The sequence below is a fragment of the Argopecten irradians genome, chromosome 15 (assembly GCF_041381155.1).
Source record: "Argopecten irradians isolate NY chromosome 15, Ai_NY, whole genome shotgun sequence".
Lineage (NCBI taxonomy): Eukaryota > Metazoa > Mollusca > Bivalvia > Pectinida > Pectinidae > Argopecten > Argopecten irradians.
In genome coordinates, this window is record NC_091148.1 from 25,372,591 (window position 1) to 25,391,928 (window position 19,338).

General features: G+C 36.1%; 1 protein-coding gene across 2 annotated transcripts in view; it reads right to left on the minus strand.

Annotated features, from left to right (window-relative positions):
* The window catches only part of LOC138309449 (uncharacterized), a 73,128-nt gene that overhangs the window by 29,231 nt on the left and 24,559 nt on the right, over window positions 1–19,338 (minus strand). Inside the window, exon 2 of one of the 2 annotated variants that reach the window (XM_069250647.1) lies at window positions 17,458–17,493. The gene's annotated coding sequence lies outside the window, so the exon portion shown is untranslated. Of the gene's footprint in view, window positions 1–12,932; window positions 13,372–17,457; window positions 17,494–19,338 lie in introns of those variants that run through there. The other variant, XM_069250648.1, reaches the window with a different exon arrangement.

Sequence of the window (19,338 nt, forward strand, 5' to 3'; positions counted from 1 at the left end):
AGTAAGACATGAGAAAACTTGTCTCACATCCATTTCAAAAGCGTACATATTATACACCTCCTCATTTTATATGTACACAATTTGACGGTGTAACATGCAAAAACTTTAAGTGTTTTTAAGTATTTCCAAAAAAACAGCTTCAATCAACTAAGGATGGCCTCACCATTATGCAATGTTTTGGGAACCTGTGGTATATATGTCAGTCAGTCGAGTCACACCAATATTTCCCTCTCTCTCTTGTTTCGCAAACTTGAACAACCTGTTTTACATCTAGTTCAAAATGGTACATATTATACACCTCATTTTCATTTCTATTTTTAAATTTTTTTTTTGTGTGTATATGACTGGACCGTATGACATGCAGTAACTAAGAATTTATTTTGTGAGATGAGTCGGTGTCTAAGGATCAGCAGCATACTATACACACCTGTAATCTTTAATCTAAAGTTCACTGATGGTTTAACAAGATATCATTTTAGCTTAAAGGAATGGACAGGTAATACCACAAGTAATACCACATTCTACAATGGACGGCCAGACAATGGGTCCAATCTGGGCCGAATTATTCTGGTCAACACAGACATATACATAAGGGTTTCTACTGATAAAATCAACCCATTATGTACACCAAAGTGCATGCACCAGTGGTCATCTACAGACAAACTGGACATCGGACATTGTGGCCACTGACTAGACGCCTTGGGCCATGTAGGTACATACTTTGTGTCAGTGTATAGTGCAAGCCTATACAAATTGATTTTGTTTGTTACTAGTCTATAGGGGTCAGTTTTCACACCAATGGTCAACAGGGGCCAAACTGTTTAATTGATCAATACAAGATTTTTCACAGCATATCTTGTTAGAAGTATATTCAACTCATTTCTGAATGGTAATCGAAATCAATCAACTCAATAGGTATTGAATTCCACTGCAGGCTTATCTCCCCCTGGTGTGAATTTTTTTGTGTGTGAAACATCTAACTTACAATTTTGATACAATTTACCTATATAAGTAAAAGAAAAAAGGCAATTTGTAGGTTTTTTTTGCAAAACATTTATTTTCAAATTTCTCATGTGAGCTTTTCTATTGCTCACATGCTTTGTAAAGCTCATATGCTTTTGGTAGCTCACATGGTACTACCTAACAAGAGGCCCAGAGGGCCTGTATCGCTCACCTGGTTTGTAATGCCAAGTAATGTTCTGAATACAGGTTTAATTGTTTCTTTTCTGAAGGAATTTTAATATTAACCTCTAAATCCCCTATTGGGGCCCCACCCCTCCCGCCCCCAGGGGGGTCAGAACAAAATTTATACAAGTTTCTGTTCTCTTCTTCCAAGGATGTTTATGGCCCAAATTTGGTCACAATCCAAACAAAACTCTAGGACAAGAAGTGATTGATAGGATTTACCTATATTTTCCCTATTGGGCCCCGCGCCCTCCTGCCCCTGGGGGGGTCAGAGCCAAAATTTATACAAGTTTCTGTTCCCCTTCCCCAAAGGATGTCTGTGGCCAAATTTGGTTTACATTCCATTCAGAACTCTATGACTAGTAGCGATTTAAAGGATTTACCTCTATTACCCCCTATTGGGCCCCGCCCCTCCTACCCCCGGGGATCAGAGCCAAAATTTATACAAGTTCTGTTCCCCTTCCCCAAAGGATGTTTTGTGGCCAAATTTTTGGTTACATTCCATTCAGAACTCTATGACAAGTAGTGATTTAAAGGATTAACCTCTATTTCCCCTATTGGGCCCCCGCCCCTCCTACCCCTGGGGGATCAGAGCCAAAATTTATACAAGTTCTGTTCCCCTTCCCCCAAGGATGTTTGTGGCCAAATTTGGTTACAATTCATGTAGACCTCTAGGACAAGTAGAGATTTAAAGGATTTACCTCTATTTCCCCTATTGGGCCCCGCCCCTCCTGCCCCCAGGGGTCAGAGCCAAAATTTATACAAGGTCTGTTCCCCCTCTCCCAAGGATGTTATGTGGCCAAATTTGTTGGTTACATTCAATTCAGAACTCTATGACTAGTAGCGATTTAAAGGATTTACCTCTAGTATTACCCCTATTGGGCCCCGCCCCTCCTGCCCCCGGGGGACCAGAGCCAAATTTATAGAAGTTATGTTCCTCTTTCCCCCAAGGATGTTTGTGGCCAAATTTGGTAACATTCCATTCAGAACTCTATGACCAGTAGCGATTTAAAGGATTTACCTCTAATTCCCCTATTGGGCCCCGCCCCTACTGCCCCCGGGGGGTCTGAGCCAAAATTTATACAAGTTCTGTTCCCCCTCCCCCAAGGATGTTTGTGGCACAAATTTGGTTACATTCCATTCAGAACTCTATGACTAGTAGCGATTTAAAGGATTTACCTCTATTTCCCCTATTGCGCCCCGCCCCTCCTGCCCCTGACAGACCAGAGCCAAAAATTTATACAAGTTCTGTTCCCCTTCCCCTAAGATGTTTTGGCCAAATTTGGTTACAATCCATGCAGACTCTAGGACAAGTAGCGATTACATAGGATTTTCTATAGGATTTTAAAACCTCATGTGAGCAATTTTTTTTAAAGCTCATATGCTTTTGGCTAGACATAAGCTCCACATGGTACTAGGGGTGTGCTAAAAACTCATGTGAGCTTTTTACCTCATTTGCATGTTAAAATTCATGAAAGAAGCTCATGTGCATAATCATGTTAGTTTTCATGGTAGTTTCTCACGTGAAGCTCATGAGCTCTTGGGTAGCAGATTTCCATATGGGTGGATTATCTCCCCTGCTGTGAATGTTTTTTTTTTAATTGTTTTTTTTGTGTGTGAAACATCTAACTTATATTTTTGATGGTTTACACACAGTTTACCTATATATTAGTAAGGATAGTTGCAAGCATTGCAAACCTTTATTTAATTATTTCCCCTTAACTATAAACTTTCAGACGTTGTAAGTTGTTTGACTATGGTAAATAATACACACAAACTCTTTTACACTTCGACTATTCGGACTGCTTTTACTTTTTGTATTTTTCTTTCTATTTCCTCTGAATTTAAAGATTATGTTAATGAAATAACAAACAGGCAAATATTACATGTAAATAGAAAATGGTTGCCATGGAGAAATCATCAAAATAAAATCCCCCAATCAACAGACTTACATTAGAGGGATTACAATAAGACTGCTTGTAGATCTCTCATTTACTGGTTACAAGTTTTCTTTCACGTAAATTTTTATCAAAATCAGAGCAAATCCCCCATGCATGTTTGAAACTAAGCATTAGACCCAATTCCCAATATTACTAAATTCTTTTTTTTTCATTTCACAAAGGAAATTAGAATTAGTGTATCGATGATTGGCTTGATACCTTGTAATCAATTAGTAGGATCTGTACGAAGCACTTAGCACAAAGAGATAGGAAGTAACCAGCATGATGAACATGTACTTTTAAAACACTTTGAAACAAAACATCACTGTGTCTTTACTGGGCAGTTGATAGAACTATTGTACTCAATTAACTCATTCACCCCTAAAAATTCATAATGGACTGTTCCAGCAATTGAATTGGGAGAGTTTAAATGTGTTGTCCGTGGGTGAATGAGTTAAACTAGAACAAGGGTGATATTGCCAAATTCAGCAATAACATTAATGCATTCCTGTAATTTTGACATTTCAATCATGGTGTATTAATACACATCTAGGCATACGTGCTATATTGAAGTAATTCACAAACTGCTACATATTTCTAGGAGCAACTCTAACAATTACACAAGTTGTGACTTCTTGTGACCAAAGATCGCCATTTATGGACTTTTTATATAGATTCTGAAATATAACTCGACTTTAGAAAAGGTGATATGACCTTAAAGAAAAGAAGTGACAGACATTTGACCTTCTATAGAAGGCTATTTTTGAAACCAAATCAATCAATTAAAACATGTGTCATTTACTGACAAGGAATTTTATATGTGTGCATCTTTAGTTTTCATTTTAAGGAATTTTACGTACATGTAAAACAACAAATTTTGTAAGAACAACAACAAAATTTCTTGTTTTTCAGGTACGTAAAATACCTATGATTTGAAATTTATTTTTATATTGATTTATAGACAGGTGTCTTACAAAGGTGAACTTTTTGATTGGTCGCCTTTGATATATAGGTCACCAGAATAGACAGGTGAAGAGGATTTCTTTCAGTTAAGATATCAGAGCAATCTGTGCATCATTCAATTCCTATAGATATTTCTGTTTAAATAATGTAATGATGCCTGCCTGATCCTACCCCCGATTATACGATTATACGGTTTATGTGTCGACACACGATGTCCCAAGCATCAGATTATTACATACTCTGGACCTAAACTGGTAGATAATATGTTTATATATATAAAACAACAGTGCTTGGTTTTTCACTGTTTACTAACATAATCTGCCCAACACGACAAATATATAAATACATCACCCACCAACACAATGACACAATTCTGTCTTTGTGTCCGTTAGAGTTGATTTTTACGATGGCCGAGAGCGGCCTGCCATTATTTTTTATAAAATAAAAATGTCATGACACTTTTTAGTCGAAAAGTGTCGGGCAAATATTTTTTTAATAAAAAAAAATCCGTCATGACACTTTTCAGTCAAAAAGTGACATGACATTTTTTACTCAATGAAGGTATATGGAATTTTTAGGAGTATACGAGTATCCTATTTCAGCGCTGCTTTCTCAAGGTAATCAGAATTCGTGGGATATCTTAGAGCTGATAAAACCGTTGTAATTAATTTGCCAGGGTTCAGGTACGCACAGCAGCACATTGTTTTATAGCAACATTCAGTGTTTTGAAGACTATCCAGCATGTACATGCAAGTATCAACATCGTTGTTTTTAAATAGCATCAAATTAAGCAATACACTTTCTATGACATTAAAAAACTCGTTTATTTTTTTAAGCTGGGCAACGAGATGTTGAAAGCCCCAATGTCAAATGCATTTAAAAAATCCTAAGGTAAGCACTCCCCATTGAATGTTACACTATAAAGTTCGTCAAACAGGACGCTTTTTACAATGCATTTTTGCATTTCATATGTGATTTATCAACATTACACTTGTTATTACTTGCCGTAGAACTTACCAGACAATAAAAACTAACGAATCATTCAGGTGTAATCAATCGTTACAGGAGATTCTGGTGGTAAGGATACCAATTTTCTTTTTTTTGGCTGAATATAATATATTTAATTATAGGGAACTATGCTACGAATATCTTATTTCAATAATGTAACTAGCATTAGTCATATAATAATTACAGATATTTTGGATACTGAGTAACATTTCTCCAGATATACGTTCAGAAGTAAAACGATAACATACATGTAGCATGAAATATTACACCTACACACTATGAAAGTTCAAATTCTGCTTTTTATTTTGTTAATCAGCATTGTATAAATATTCTCTCATCTCATCTCATAGGTACAGCACAATTTATGTCGGGAATTATCATTTTTCCTATTTCATATTGTGATAAATACTGTTGTTTGCCGCGTTTCACCAACATAATCCTGCCGATTAAACCTGAGAATAGAACACGTAACTTCGGTGCTGTATCACATTGACATTCCTCTACCGCATAGTAAACAAGAGGCCCAGAGGGCCTGTATCGCTCACCTGGTTTGTAATGCCAAGTAATATTTCTGGATACAGGTTCATTGTTTATTTTCTGAAGAAATTTGAATATTTACCTCTAATTCCCCTATTGGGCCCCACCATTCCTGCCCCCTGGGGGTCAGAGCCAAAATTTATACAAGCTCTGTTCCCCTTCCCCCAAGGATGTTTGTGGCCCAAATTTGGTTACAATCCATGCAGAACTCTATGACTAGTAGCGATTTATAGGATTTACTTTTATTTCCCCTATTGGGCCCCGCCCCTCCTGCCCCCGGGGGGTCAGAGCCAAAATTTATACAAGTTCTGTTCCCCTTCCCCAAGGATGCTTGTGGCCAAATTTGGTTACAATCCATGCAGAACTCTATGACTAGTAGCGATTTAAAGGATTTACCTTTATTTCCCCTATTGGGCCCCGCCCCTCCTGCCCCCTGGGGGTCAGAGCCAAATTTTATACAAGTTCTGTTCCCCTTCCCCAAAGGATGTTTGTGGCCAAATTTGGTTACAATCCATGAAGAACTCTATGACTAGTAGCGATTTATAGGATTTACCTTTATTTCCTATATTGGGCCCCGCCCCTCCTGCCCCCAGGGGGTCAGAGCCAAAATTTATACAAGTTCTGTTCCCCTTCTCCTAAGGATGTTTGTGGCCAAATTTGGTCACAATCCATGCAGAACTCTAGGACAAGTAGCGATTTATAGGATTTACCTTTATTTCCCCTATTGGGCCCCACCCCTCCTGCCCCCGGGGGGTCAGAGCCAAAATTTATACAAGTTCTGTTCCCCTTCCCCAAGGATGCTTGTGGCCAAATTTGGTTACAATCCATGCAGAACTCTATGACTAGTAGCGATTTAAAGGATTTACCTTTATTTCCCCTATTGGGCCCCGCCCCTCCTGCCCCCTGGGGGTCAGAGCCAAATTTTATACAAGTTCTGTTCCCCTTCCCCAAAGGATGTTTGTGGCCAAATTTGGTTACAATCCATGAAGAACTCTATGACTAGTAGCGATTTATAGGATTTACCTTTATTTCCTATATTGGGCCCCGCCCCTCCTGCCCCCAAGGGGGTCAGAGCCAAAATTTATACAAGTTCTGTTCCCCTTCTCCTAAGGATGTTTGTGGCCAAATTTGGTCACAATCCATGCAGAACTCTAGGACAAGTAGCGATTTATAGGATTTACCTTTATTTCCCCTATTGGGCCCCGCCCCTCCTGCCCCCTGGGGCTCAGAGCCAAAATTTATACAAGTTCTGTTCCCCTTCCCCCAAGGATGCTTGTGGCCAAATTTGGTTACAATCCATGCAGAACTCTATGACAAGTAGCGATTTATAGGATTTACCTTTATTTCCCCTATTGGGCCCCGCCCCTCCTGCCCCCAGGGGCTCAGAGCCAAAATTTATACAAGTTCTGTTCCCCTTCCCCCAAGGATGTTTGTGGCCAAATTTGGTCACAATCCATGCAGAACTCTATGACTAGTAGCGATTTAAAGGAAATGTTGACGGACAGACAGACGGACGGACGGACGGACGGACGACGGACGACGGACGCCGCGCCATGGCATAAGCTCACCGGCCCTTCGGGCCAGGTGAGCTAAAAATGTGTCATGACACTTTTTTGACTAAAAAGTGTCATGACAGATTTTTTTTTTATTAAAAATTATTTGCCCGACACTTTTCGGCTAAAAAGTGTCATGACATTTTTATTTTATAAAAAAATAATGGCAGGCCGCTCTCGGCCATCGTAGATTTTGGGGAACTTCGCCATATATTTTACAGTGGTACAGTTTTCTGCCATTAATAGTCCGCTGAGGGAGAATAAAGGTCTATTTGTGTGGACGAGGATATCTGGGGCTTGCATGTCCACGACGCATGCTTACATAGCTAGGTCTAAAGATGTCAGTCACATCTGACCTGTGCTACGGTTTTTTTTACACTTCCATTTCATTTAAACACATGCAGAAGGACAATTTTTCTTCATTCAACCAATTACCCTTTCAACTGACCTAAATTCTTCTCTTCATATGAGGCCACTTTGGGGGGTTATAAGTGAGTTGGCAAGATTTCAATGGTTTTCATTAATTTTATGAATACACTTTTTTTCTTCTTTTTCTGTCGATGACTCATCTGGTTTAAACCACAACAGATAAATTTAGATATGCATTTGTATAAACTCTGCCATATTATCTATTGGCCATGTCATACTCATTAATGGGGTATTTATTTTCAACATAACACTGTACGTTAGTTCAGTACTGATCTAGAAAATAGAAAGCATTTCTATTCCGACATGACATTCTTCAGAACAGCTGTTGAGGAAAATAAAATGCATCAACTGAGGATACAGTTCTAGAATAATGTCAGAGAACTCTTGGATGTTGTCTATAGCATGGGCTTACAGCTACATACCAATAACTAGGTCTTTGATCCCCATACATGTAGGTATTCCAGTATGGGAGACAGTTGCACTACATTCATCTAATGTTGCATATAAATAGAGATACAGTCAGGGTTTATTTATTTACTGACCTCTTATTCTCGTTTTAAAGCACAGAAAATGAAAAGTACCCCAATTTTTTCCCCCCTGAAAAATCATTCCAATTATAAATACCCATTTTACCTACCAGGGTAATTAATATTTCTGGAACACAAGGGTAATGAAAACCTGTTCATAATTTGTAAGATGCACGAAAATAAAGGTACGTCAATTATATAACATAAGATAAAATAAATATTGATACAATCATTGTCCTACAGAAATTTACAGTGGCTATAATAAACTTTTGATTTCATACAAATCTGTATTTAGTGTTCATATTACTTCCTTGTTATAGCAGCAGATGTTTTCTGCTATCAAATGTTTTTGATGAATAACTATATTATGGTATACATAAATTATATGACTGCCTTCACCTGTTGTGGATTGAAACTAAAACGTATCTACATTTATTTAGGGAATTATTTCATCTCTAACATAAGTGGCTATTCTATTTGAGATAATCATAACCTTGGTAGCATATTAAACATAAATAATTACACATGCACCTACTTCTATATGTTTATTGTATCCCCCTCCCATCCTGAAATCAATTTTGCCCATGTCCATTACTATTCTCCCAACCAGAGATATGTGGGATATATGTTACATATGTTGACTGTCTCTCAGATTAGATTTGCTAAAAAAGATGTCATTTAATTGCGAGGATAACAGTTCATATACCCACTCATAATACATAAGCCAAGTCTACAAAACATTTGGTACGTGGAGTCTATTACACTATTCTGTACTGGCTTATAACAGAGTTATCTGCCCTTGTGGGTAAGTATTGCTAGTTTTAAAAATATCACTGTAATATTGATCTATTATGGCCTGGTTTAGAGGGCACTATTGCCTCATAGTATTGTTGAGGGATGGAATAGTACCCAAGTCGAAGCCGAAGGCGGAGGCACTATCCCATCACAAGACAATACTTTGAGGCAATAGTGCCCTCTCAACCAGGCCTTAATGGGTTCAGTACATCACCATCACATGAGACCCGTTTTCATGTCATCGTAACAGAAGCACGTCAACCAACACCTCTCAATGCTATCTTCATTTCCACACCACTTTGTTACATTAAAAGCACAACATATGAATTGTTGCAGAAATCTGTGTTTCTATAAAACGGGATTCAGCTTCTGATGAAGATTAAAAAGTAGATTATTAAAGAACATGAGTGAACTGTCTTCTGTAGAAAAGCAGCATTTGCTTCCATCCCCGCACACAACAGCCTGTCCGCCATCTTGACGTCCTGGTCGAAGCGCAATGTTATAATGACGTCATGCAATGGTGACGTCACAATGCATTCACATTCAACTTCACGCCACTTTCATAGTGCCCACAAATAGTACCCATGTGTGTAGCCAATCAGAATCAAGCATTCTGTTTCAAATAGGAAACAATGTATCGATACCTACAAGTATGGGAGATAACTCTAAGATGCATCTACCCATAAGAAAGAGCATTCTGTTCAAATCTTTAAAGATGTATTAGAGATTACTCGATATTAAGATATTACTATGCCTATAGGGACTTCCCTGCACTAAATCTAAGTCATTTCTATATATCTCCAGTTTTACATACATTATATAAATGTTATACATTCACCAGTAATACATCAAACATGTCCACACTTTATACTGTGATGGATGTTCCCAATCCCCATACAGTTACACTGCATACCAAACAGGTACCGACCCGCTCAAGGCGATCATCATATACCGTAGAATTTTTTGCATCTATAATTTACACGACATTCAGAGATTGTAAGATAATATGCTTAAGCCAGTTTTTGTTAAATTTCTATTTATAACTGCATTTCCGTTAATATTCTACCACTAATGAATAATTAATGTCACCATACAGTACCTATTCATTGAGTATTTATACTTTGTTTTTAATGTTAGCATAGATAATATACTATAAAACCAGAATTACTTTTATGGAGTTACTTTGAGCGACATTTAGATCATCTGATTTTATCTCAGAACCACCGATCTCTGCACTTTCAGGAGTAAGTATTAACTACCTGTATCATACCTTCAGAATAGAACAATCTTCATCGAGAACCAGAGGTCTTCTTAACTTCAAACTCTATCCCTGCTCCATGAGAGAAATTATATTGGAAATTGGAAATATCTGGACTACTTTATGAAAATGACTATTTTTAAAGATCTTGACTATTTTTAAAGATATTAACAGCATATATATTGGCTATGTCATGACTTAGGACATGACTGTGTCTATAAATACTACGACCGACAAGAGTAGAACTTCATTCCGCCATTGTCACCTTTGCGTTCTTAGACTCTTTATGCTTTAATGAGATGCATGGGCCGCAGAGGCTGAGTGGTTAATGTGTCACGGACATGCTACAACTAGCCCTTCACCTCTGAGTGTCAAGTTTTAATCTTAATCATATTGGGCAGTTGCCAGATACTGACCACTGGTCAGTGTTTTTTCGCCAAATACTCCGGTTTTCCTAAACCTCATAAACCTGACCATGTCCTTGAATGACCCTGTTAATGTAAACCACACAAATGAAGCACACTAATTAGATGCAAGTATGTCAATAGATTACAATATATATTTGGGTACTCTGCTTAGAATTTATATTTTACCCAAAATACAAGTTGTATGGGGTTGCTTATGCACACAAAACCATAATTCTGAAACTGAAAATTTGATTGTATCAGTTGTATTGGTTCCACCTGAGTGACGATCCCACACATTGTTTCTAGAAGATTCACATCATTGGTTTCTGTATGTATAATTCAGGTGCATTCTGTTTTAAATGCAGTGATGACCTACATAGTAAATTCTGTAGAGCATTGATAGGCCTCGCCATAAATTATTCATAGCCCGTACAGTCCTGGGGGACATAAGGTATTCCACTCTGCATAAAATATATCATAAAATTGTAAAATGCATTACATTAACATACAACAGCTCGTGTGACAACAGAAGCTACATGTAATATTTAACCAACTTAAATGTGAACCCACAGGTGTGAAGTTTTACAAAGGTATTAACTCCCTATGAGTTCTGGGATATCTTAATCTGCAACTTTATAGGTATGCACTTTGACCTAGTTGTCAAGGAAATCTAAAAACTTATTAAGTATATCTCAACATCTTTTACATAATTTTACTCCGATGTGACGAGTTGGTTACATGAAGATAATTCAGCCTCATTTTATGAATTGAAACCAAGTTTTTTTCTTACTTAAATTAAACGCTTAAATCACCTAAATCTTATACATATATTTCAATCGCATAGTGCAGCTGATTTAGAGAATACCTTAAAACCTTAATACTGAACTTATATTGGGTTTGGGATTCTAAGAAGCGGTTTTGGGGTATTTATAGTTTTTATACAAAAAGTTGAATATATATTAACCTCCTTCCTAGTTTACACCAAAACAACTTATGATGAACCGAATTCAACATATTCATCATTTCAAGAGAAATTTCTTGAGGCAAAGTTGGAGAACATATAGGCCATGATGTAAATAACCTTATAAATCAGAACCACATCAGTGTATCAGGGTGCATATAAAACATCATCAATAGGTATAAGTCAATCAAACATGTTTCATTACAGATATCGTACTGCAGGCTGGAATTTTTTCAACGATATGAGAAACATTATACATACATACATTTAGAGAAATATACACTTAAAACTATGGTTAAAACTATCATCCTATTTCAAATTAACAATTATTACAAAGTACACTACATATATAGCTTCTCACCAATAGGATAAACCCAGAACGAAAACCTAGGAGAAAATAGCTTTACTTCTGGGAGATATTTAAATACTAGAAATATAAGATTTAAAAAAATGTTAATTCTGTTAATCATATGATAAAACATACAGAACAATGTTGTTTTTTTTTTTAATTTTTCTTTGTTTTCACACCAAATCTGGCTTTTTGATTGGCCAATATTTTTTTGCATACCACTATGAAAAAAAAATTCCGAGAATGGCGCGAAACGCCGACGTTATCATGACGTCACAATAGAGACATTGACGTTGCTTATTGATTCGGAAAAAAGAATCCCTTGAAAAACCACTATAATGTTACATTTAAACATACTTCATTTTATCAAATAGAGTGTAAAATTAATTATAAGCATTGATGTCACTAATTTTTTTATTTTATCGGGTTATGAAAAAAAAATTGTTTGCAAACTTTTGAGGATTCACACAGTTCGCAAACAATTTTTTTTTCATATCCCGATAAAATTAAAAAATAGTGACATCAATCCTTAAAAGTTTTATTAATTGCTTGTATCATAATTCCAGCTGACAAATGAAATGAACATAAAATCCTATATGTGTACTAAAGTTGATCTATTTATAAATGAGATAATGATGAATTAAACAATGTCACCCCTTTGAATTCCCTAGAAAGGTATACATTTCTAAAAATGATTTATGCATGAAAGCGTTACTTACCCTACAGTATGACATCTTACACATATATAACGGTGTATTAAAGTTTGTGTTTATAAATAGGGATGACAATGAAAACTACGTATGAAAAATTACACTACATCACTTATACATCTATGAATCAAATAAAGATGAAAAAAATGTTACCCCCCCCCCTTCTTCCTCCAATTCTTCCCTAAAATGATTTATGCATTACTATGCGTTACTATGCTGTAATATCAAATCCACAATGGTGATATGAGTGTGCTGGACTTCTGATGTATGTGTATAATATAACCAGGCCATTCACCTATACAACACTCACCGTTGCCCACTTCGGTCGTCTAATTAGTACATTGGCGCCGTTATGTTGTTGTCATGTTTTGTATAGATCCCTGCAAATTGTGGTGCAGACGATGATTTGTCACACAAACACTGGTGACATTGCCATTATAATGTGCCATCAGATGTGACAGGTACAATTAAAATAGATCAATACACTTGCAGGTGGGTGGCCAAGAATGCCTGTTTTTCTCCGTCACATCGTGAATTTAAAAATCTATCCAAACAACTAGAAAATGTCCCTAACACTGGTGTCCAGTCCTATAGTTACATGTTGTCAATGTATGTAATGTATAATACCTCCACTGGACTAACAACTCGGGCGGTCAGTTGTAAAATGACCACCAGGTAAATTCTGACTGCATTTCCAATACCTGCACTAATTAGAGATTGACCATGCAGAGTGGACATAGTTGGACAATAGCTTGACCAGCCCTAAGCTTGGGAGCTGTTACTCAATCGCCCACTACAATTGTGTCAACTCGATATATATAAAAGGGCCAATTTAGTCTATAGAATAGCAGATCTGCAGAGCACTGCCACCCCAGGTAGAGCTATTGTGTATACAATGGACAGACCGGTTGGCATTTTTGTGATCAGAAGCTTAAAATTCTCATGCTACTTTGGTTCCTGTACATGTACAGCAAACAGTACACCTGTAGGTGTATACAGGTAGATAACGAGTTTTCATGTACAGGTATACACACTCTATATGCGTATTTGTGCGTGTCAGGTTTTTGTGTAGTATTGTGAATGGCACAATGTGTATAAAAGGAATTGAACTTCTTTTGCTGCCCATGACCAACGACCCACAACACATGAGATAGATTTAAAACCTATACACTAAAACGTGACACCTGTGTACACATGTATGTACCGTAAAAGTAAAATCGGAACAAAGAATTCTCTTGACACAGAATGTGAAGGGAAATACCAGCCATGACACATAACAGCAGTGTATCACACAAATACAGACCTCTCGATCTCCTCAATTCCTGATCATACTTATTTACATATAGTTATGCATCATTTATAATCCAGACCTATATATGTTTAAAACATGATACATGATAAGTACAATTCGTTGTGATATAACACAAAAGATGACCCATTAAATCCCCTAGCGTACTCCATCACTCATTCAACATGTGACCTAGCTATTTTAAATTCATATTCGGTGTCTTGGTGATGCATGTTGTTTCTGGTCAGCTACTTAGAACAATCTATAAATATCGAGTTTACAATTACATTATCACCGAGAATTACCGGTAGGTTAACTAACCATCCAACACAAACTTCCTGCACCAAAACACTATAACACTGTTATATGCAAGCATACATTATTTTTCAGAACACATTTCCGCAGAGACAACTAGAACTCCCCCTCCCAGGGAAAAACGGACTGTTCAACTAGGTATATGTAACCATTTAAACTGGTCTTTAACTTTTGGTAGGAGAGTAAATTAATTAGTCTAAATACTCAGATTGTATATCTTAAAAAAACAACAACAAAATATACTACCAATCTAAATAAAAATATCAAAATTATCATTTTTTTTTTTTTTTACATAATTTTGGACATTTCTGTTTGTCTTATGATAACCACAAACTAGGGGGAGAAAATCTACTAACAACATTCAATAGGAATATCATTTAAATTGACAATTTCGATTTACAATTTTAGGAATTCTTTTCAATGTTATCTGATAATCTAGCAGATAATTTATTTATTATACTATTATTAATTTCAAGATGTCTTAAATTATTTTAGGTTTCAAATTGGGGAGAGATAGTCTTATAATTCAGTAGAAAAAATGTAATTTATTATGCTTTCTTAATTTTAAATGTCTATTCTAAGTTTCAAATTAGGGGGAGATAATCATGTAGAATAATTTAGCAGAAATCTTTATCTATCGTATCCTATACAATGATTGTCATTTGTAAAAAAATGTCTATTCTAAGTTTCAAACTAGGGGGAGATAATCTAGAATTAGAATTCAGAAGAGAAATTAATTTCATGCTAGATATAAATTTTGTAATTCCAAAATGTCTATTCTTAATTTCAAACTAGGGGGAGGTAATCTAGAACAAGAATTACTATCTTTTATGCTATAAAAATTTTGTTATTCCAAATTGTCTAATGTATTCTTAATTTCAAACGAAGGGGAGATAATCTAGAATTTGAATTCAACAGAGAAATCCTGATCAAACTTATACTATGTAAGCAGACTTAAATGAAACATAGAACAAGTTGTCAGCATTTTGCAACTCATTGATATTCATGTGTCTGTCCCTTAGTGCAATACTGTAATGTTTTGGAGGGTCATTGAAACTACGCCTATGGTATATAACTCATAAATTGCACTACTGCTTCTCGATACAGATGTGAGGTAAAAAAAAACACATCGTGACCTAGTCTTTGAAAGTTTAAGCATGACTTTAAACTCCATAATTAAGGTTTGTAACAGTGATAGAAATCAAGAAAAATATGTTTGTAATGGTATGCATGCATTTTTTTGTATTTTTGTGTTTAATTGCATTACGAAACCATGCGAATAACGTATGACACACTTACAAGATGTTATTGTCTAAATAACTACACAAAAAATAATATAAATATAATCTTACATGTTTTGTGCCTTTGGGTATCAAGGTACTTTAATTTAACTTTTGTTATATATTGTGAGACTGTTTAATAAGTGTTTTATAATTTCATACCGCCAATTTCGAAATCCCCAGATATCAACTGTCTTAATACATAGCATTACGAAGTCTCTAATTAATCTAAGATAAATTACTGTATTCACATGTGTAAAACATCACACTATATATAACTGTGTGAGTAAAAAACCATCGTGACTATCTTTGAAAGTTTAAGCATGACTTTAAACTCCATAATAAGGTTTGTCAGTGATCGAAATTGTATGCATGCAAACGTATGACACACTTACAAGATGTTATTGAAATTTAACTTTTGAAATTTTCTGATTTCTCGAAAAGTTTGTGAATTCCATCAAGTTAAAGCAAACGATAGACTGGGATTATAGGTACAGCATGTTCAATCCAAAGATTTAATTATTTTACTCCACCTTTTTTCATATCTTTTCAATTCTATTTGAATTCTTATTCATTTTGAAGATTTGATCTTGATAAATCAAATCTTCATTACAAAGATCAGAGTTTCATTTTTAGTTTTGAAATGTATGAATACATACAACAAAACACCTGCACAACATTACAGTGTGGCTGTAAATATATTCATGAGGTGTTGATGAATACTTTTCCCTCCTAAATTAGGTCAGTCACCTTCCTCTCGGCGGTCAACCAATCAAATCAACTGTCACAGATTTTCATGCAAGAGCCAATCTCAGTCGACCAATGAAATTAACTGTCACAGATTTTAATGCAAGGTCAATGACACAGTCTGTTCTATTGGTCACAGAATCTATGACATTGAGAGGATAATGGACTTTGATATCAGATTCACAAAGATAACTAATTTGGTTGTGAATGCCCAACATAACGTGACATAAATGTACTTCTACAACATTACTATAGAAATCCTACAACCATTGTATCTTGTAGTTGTTTTTAAAGTAGAAATTTTTATCGGGATTATTAGAATATATACAAATTGTCATGAGCCAGTGTTTAAGTAGATTCCTTTGTCCTCAAAACCAAAGTCACATTAACATCATTTAAATGAGAACTGAAATCAACATAATGTGAAACCTGAATATATCCAACAAATTGTGACACAGTCATTTTCAACACTAAAGTTACTGCATGGCCACTGATTTAACTGACCACTGACTTTAACTGACCGCTGATTTAACTGACCACTGATTTAACTGACCACTGATTTAACTGACCACTGATTTAACTGACCACTGACTTTAACTGACCACTGACTTTAACTGACCACTAATTTAACTCATCATTAACTTAATAATTACTGATTTCATCAACCACAAACTTTAATGACCACTACTGACCACAGGTATTACTGATTCATCACATTTTACTAACCTCAAAATACACTAATCATTAAATAACTAAACAGACTACTGATTGCAATGACCACTGTCCATACTGACCATTAATTGGCTTTACTGTGACCAATGATTTTACTGACCATTGCCTTTAGTGACCCATGACCATGTGACAGACCAGTGATTTTACTGACCATTGCCTTTAGTGACCCAGGACCATGTGACAGACCAGTGATTTTACTGACCATTGCCTTTAGTGACCCATGACCATGTGACAGACCAATGATTTTACTGACCATTGCCTTTAGTGACCCATGACCATGTGACAGACCAATGATTTTACTGACCATTGCCTTTAGTGACCCATGACCATGTGACAGACCAATGATTTAACCTATCGATATTTAACACAACAACAATATCCTCCAATGTAATTCAGACTCCATTATACCCACCACATGAAATTATGCAAATAATCAAAATTTAAATTCAAAATTAAATGAGATGAAAACTTACGGAGTAGAACTGTATCTCCTCCAATGAGTGCCGAAGCTGTAGGAAGAAAATTAAACATTTGTTAGACATGTATCATAACTAAAATATTTCAGGATTTTGTTTTCTACCTTATTGTATACTGTAAACCTCATGGTTTAAATAATTGATATTAACACAGCTAGCAAATAAATAAATAAAAAAAATAAAATATCTTACCAAAGTTTATGATCCAATTAAAACCCCTATCTGCCCTTCCTTTCTCCATCCCCTGTTAATTATTCCTCCTCTCCGTCTTCCTCCCCCCCCCCCCCACACAACTCCTCTATACTCCATTCCCTCTGTCCTACCCCATCCAATGCATGCAGCTCCCAATCAAAATTGTATATTTCTAATCCATCCTTCTTCCATTTCCACTGTTCTCCCTGCCCCATATTACAGTGATTATGTGATTATTATGTATATTTCCATTCCATCCTCCTTCCATTTCCAATGTTCTCCCTGCCCCATATTACAGTGATTATGTGATTATTATGTATATTTCCATTCCATCCTCCTTCCATTTCCAATGTTCTCCCTGCCCCATATTACAGTGATTATTATGTATATTTCCATTCCATCCTCCTTCCATTTCCAATGTTCTCCCTGCCCCATATTACAGTGATTATTATGTATATTTCCATTCCATCCTCCTTCCATTTCCAATGTTTCCCTGCCCCATATTACAGTGATATTATGTATATTTCCATTCCATCTCCTTCCATTTCCAATGTTCTCCCTGCCCCATTTCCATGATTATGTGATTATTATGTATATTCCATTCCATCTCCTTCCATTTCCAATGTTCTCCCTGCCCTATATTACAGTGATTATTATGTATATTTCCATTCCATCCTCCTTCCATTTCCAATGTTCTCCCTGCCCCATATTATAGTGATTATTATACCTCACTTTCATTTAGAATGTTCTGACTGGATTAAACTTGATCACATGACATTGAATAAGTTAGATGTTTCCACAGAATCGAAAGGCGAGGGAAATACATAACCCCAGGGAAATAACCCCAGGGAAGTAACCGGAAGTTGACGTCATCTGCAACGTCAACCAACAATGTAAACTCTGTTGCTTATGTTTTGCAGCCTGATGAATTTAGCAACATTGGGAAATATTTTCATGAGTTCTTTTACCAGAGAAATGTTTTTCTTTTAATCTTGATTGCAATAATAAAATAATTATGTCCCTATGCTTAGCCCTCGAGAAAATAACTCTTGCCAGGGAGACAATTCTAGATGTCCCTCGAGAAAATATCTCTTTCCAGGGAGACAATTTTAGATGGCCCTTGAGAAAATAACTCTTTCCAGGGAGACAATTCTAGATGTATCCCTCCTCAGAGAGCCATAATTGTATATTGTATAGTAAACCACCCATCATACACCTATTAAATACCGTAATCAACCATTCCATCCTAAGAATCAGAAGAGTACAAATGTGTATTAAACTGACACCTACAAACGATTCGGTATTTTTCCCCCCCCCATTTGTTTTCTCTAGGCAAATAACTAGCGGTGCAATTTTGTGTAAACATCAAAATTCATAGCGTGGATCAGCAGTTACGTGACTATGAATGGCCATTTCATAACTACAGTCATGTAATGAATATCTAACACATACAAGAAGTGTGTTTATACACTTGTCAGTGATGCATCATTTCTAGGTCACTCCTTTACTGAAGCGTTGAGTGCATTATAGTGCACCATTTTTGAGTCAACCCTTCACCGATTTGCACTGATCTGTACACCAGCTAACCAACATCCAAATATACACCTAATGTATTTACAGCCCAACAAACTGCATATGTCCAAACACTTCAGAGAAAAAATTTATCCAGGCATACCAATACAGACA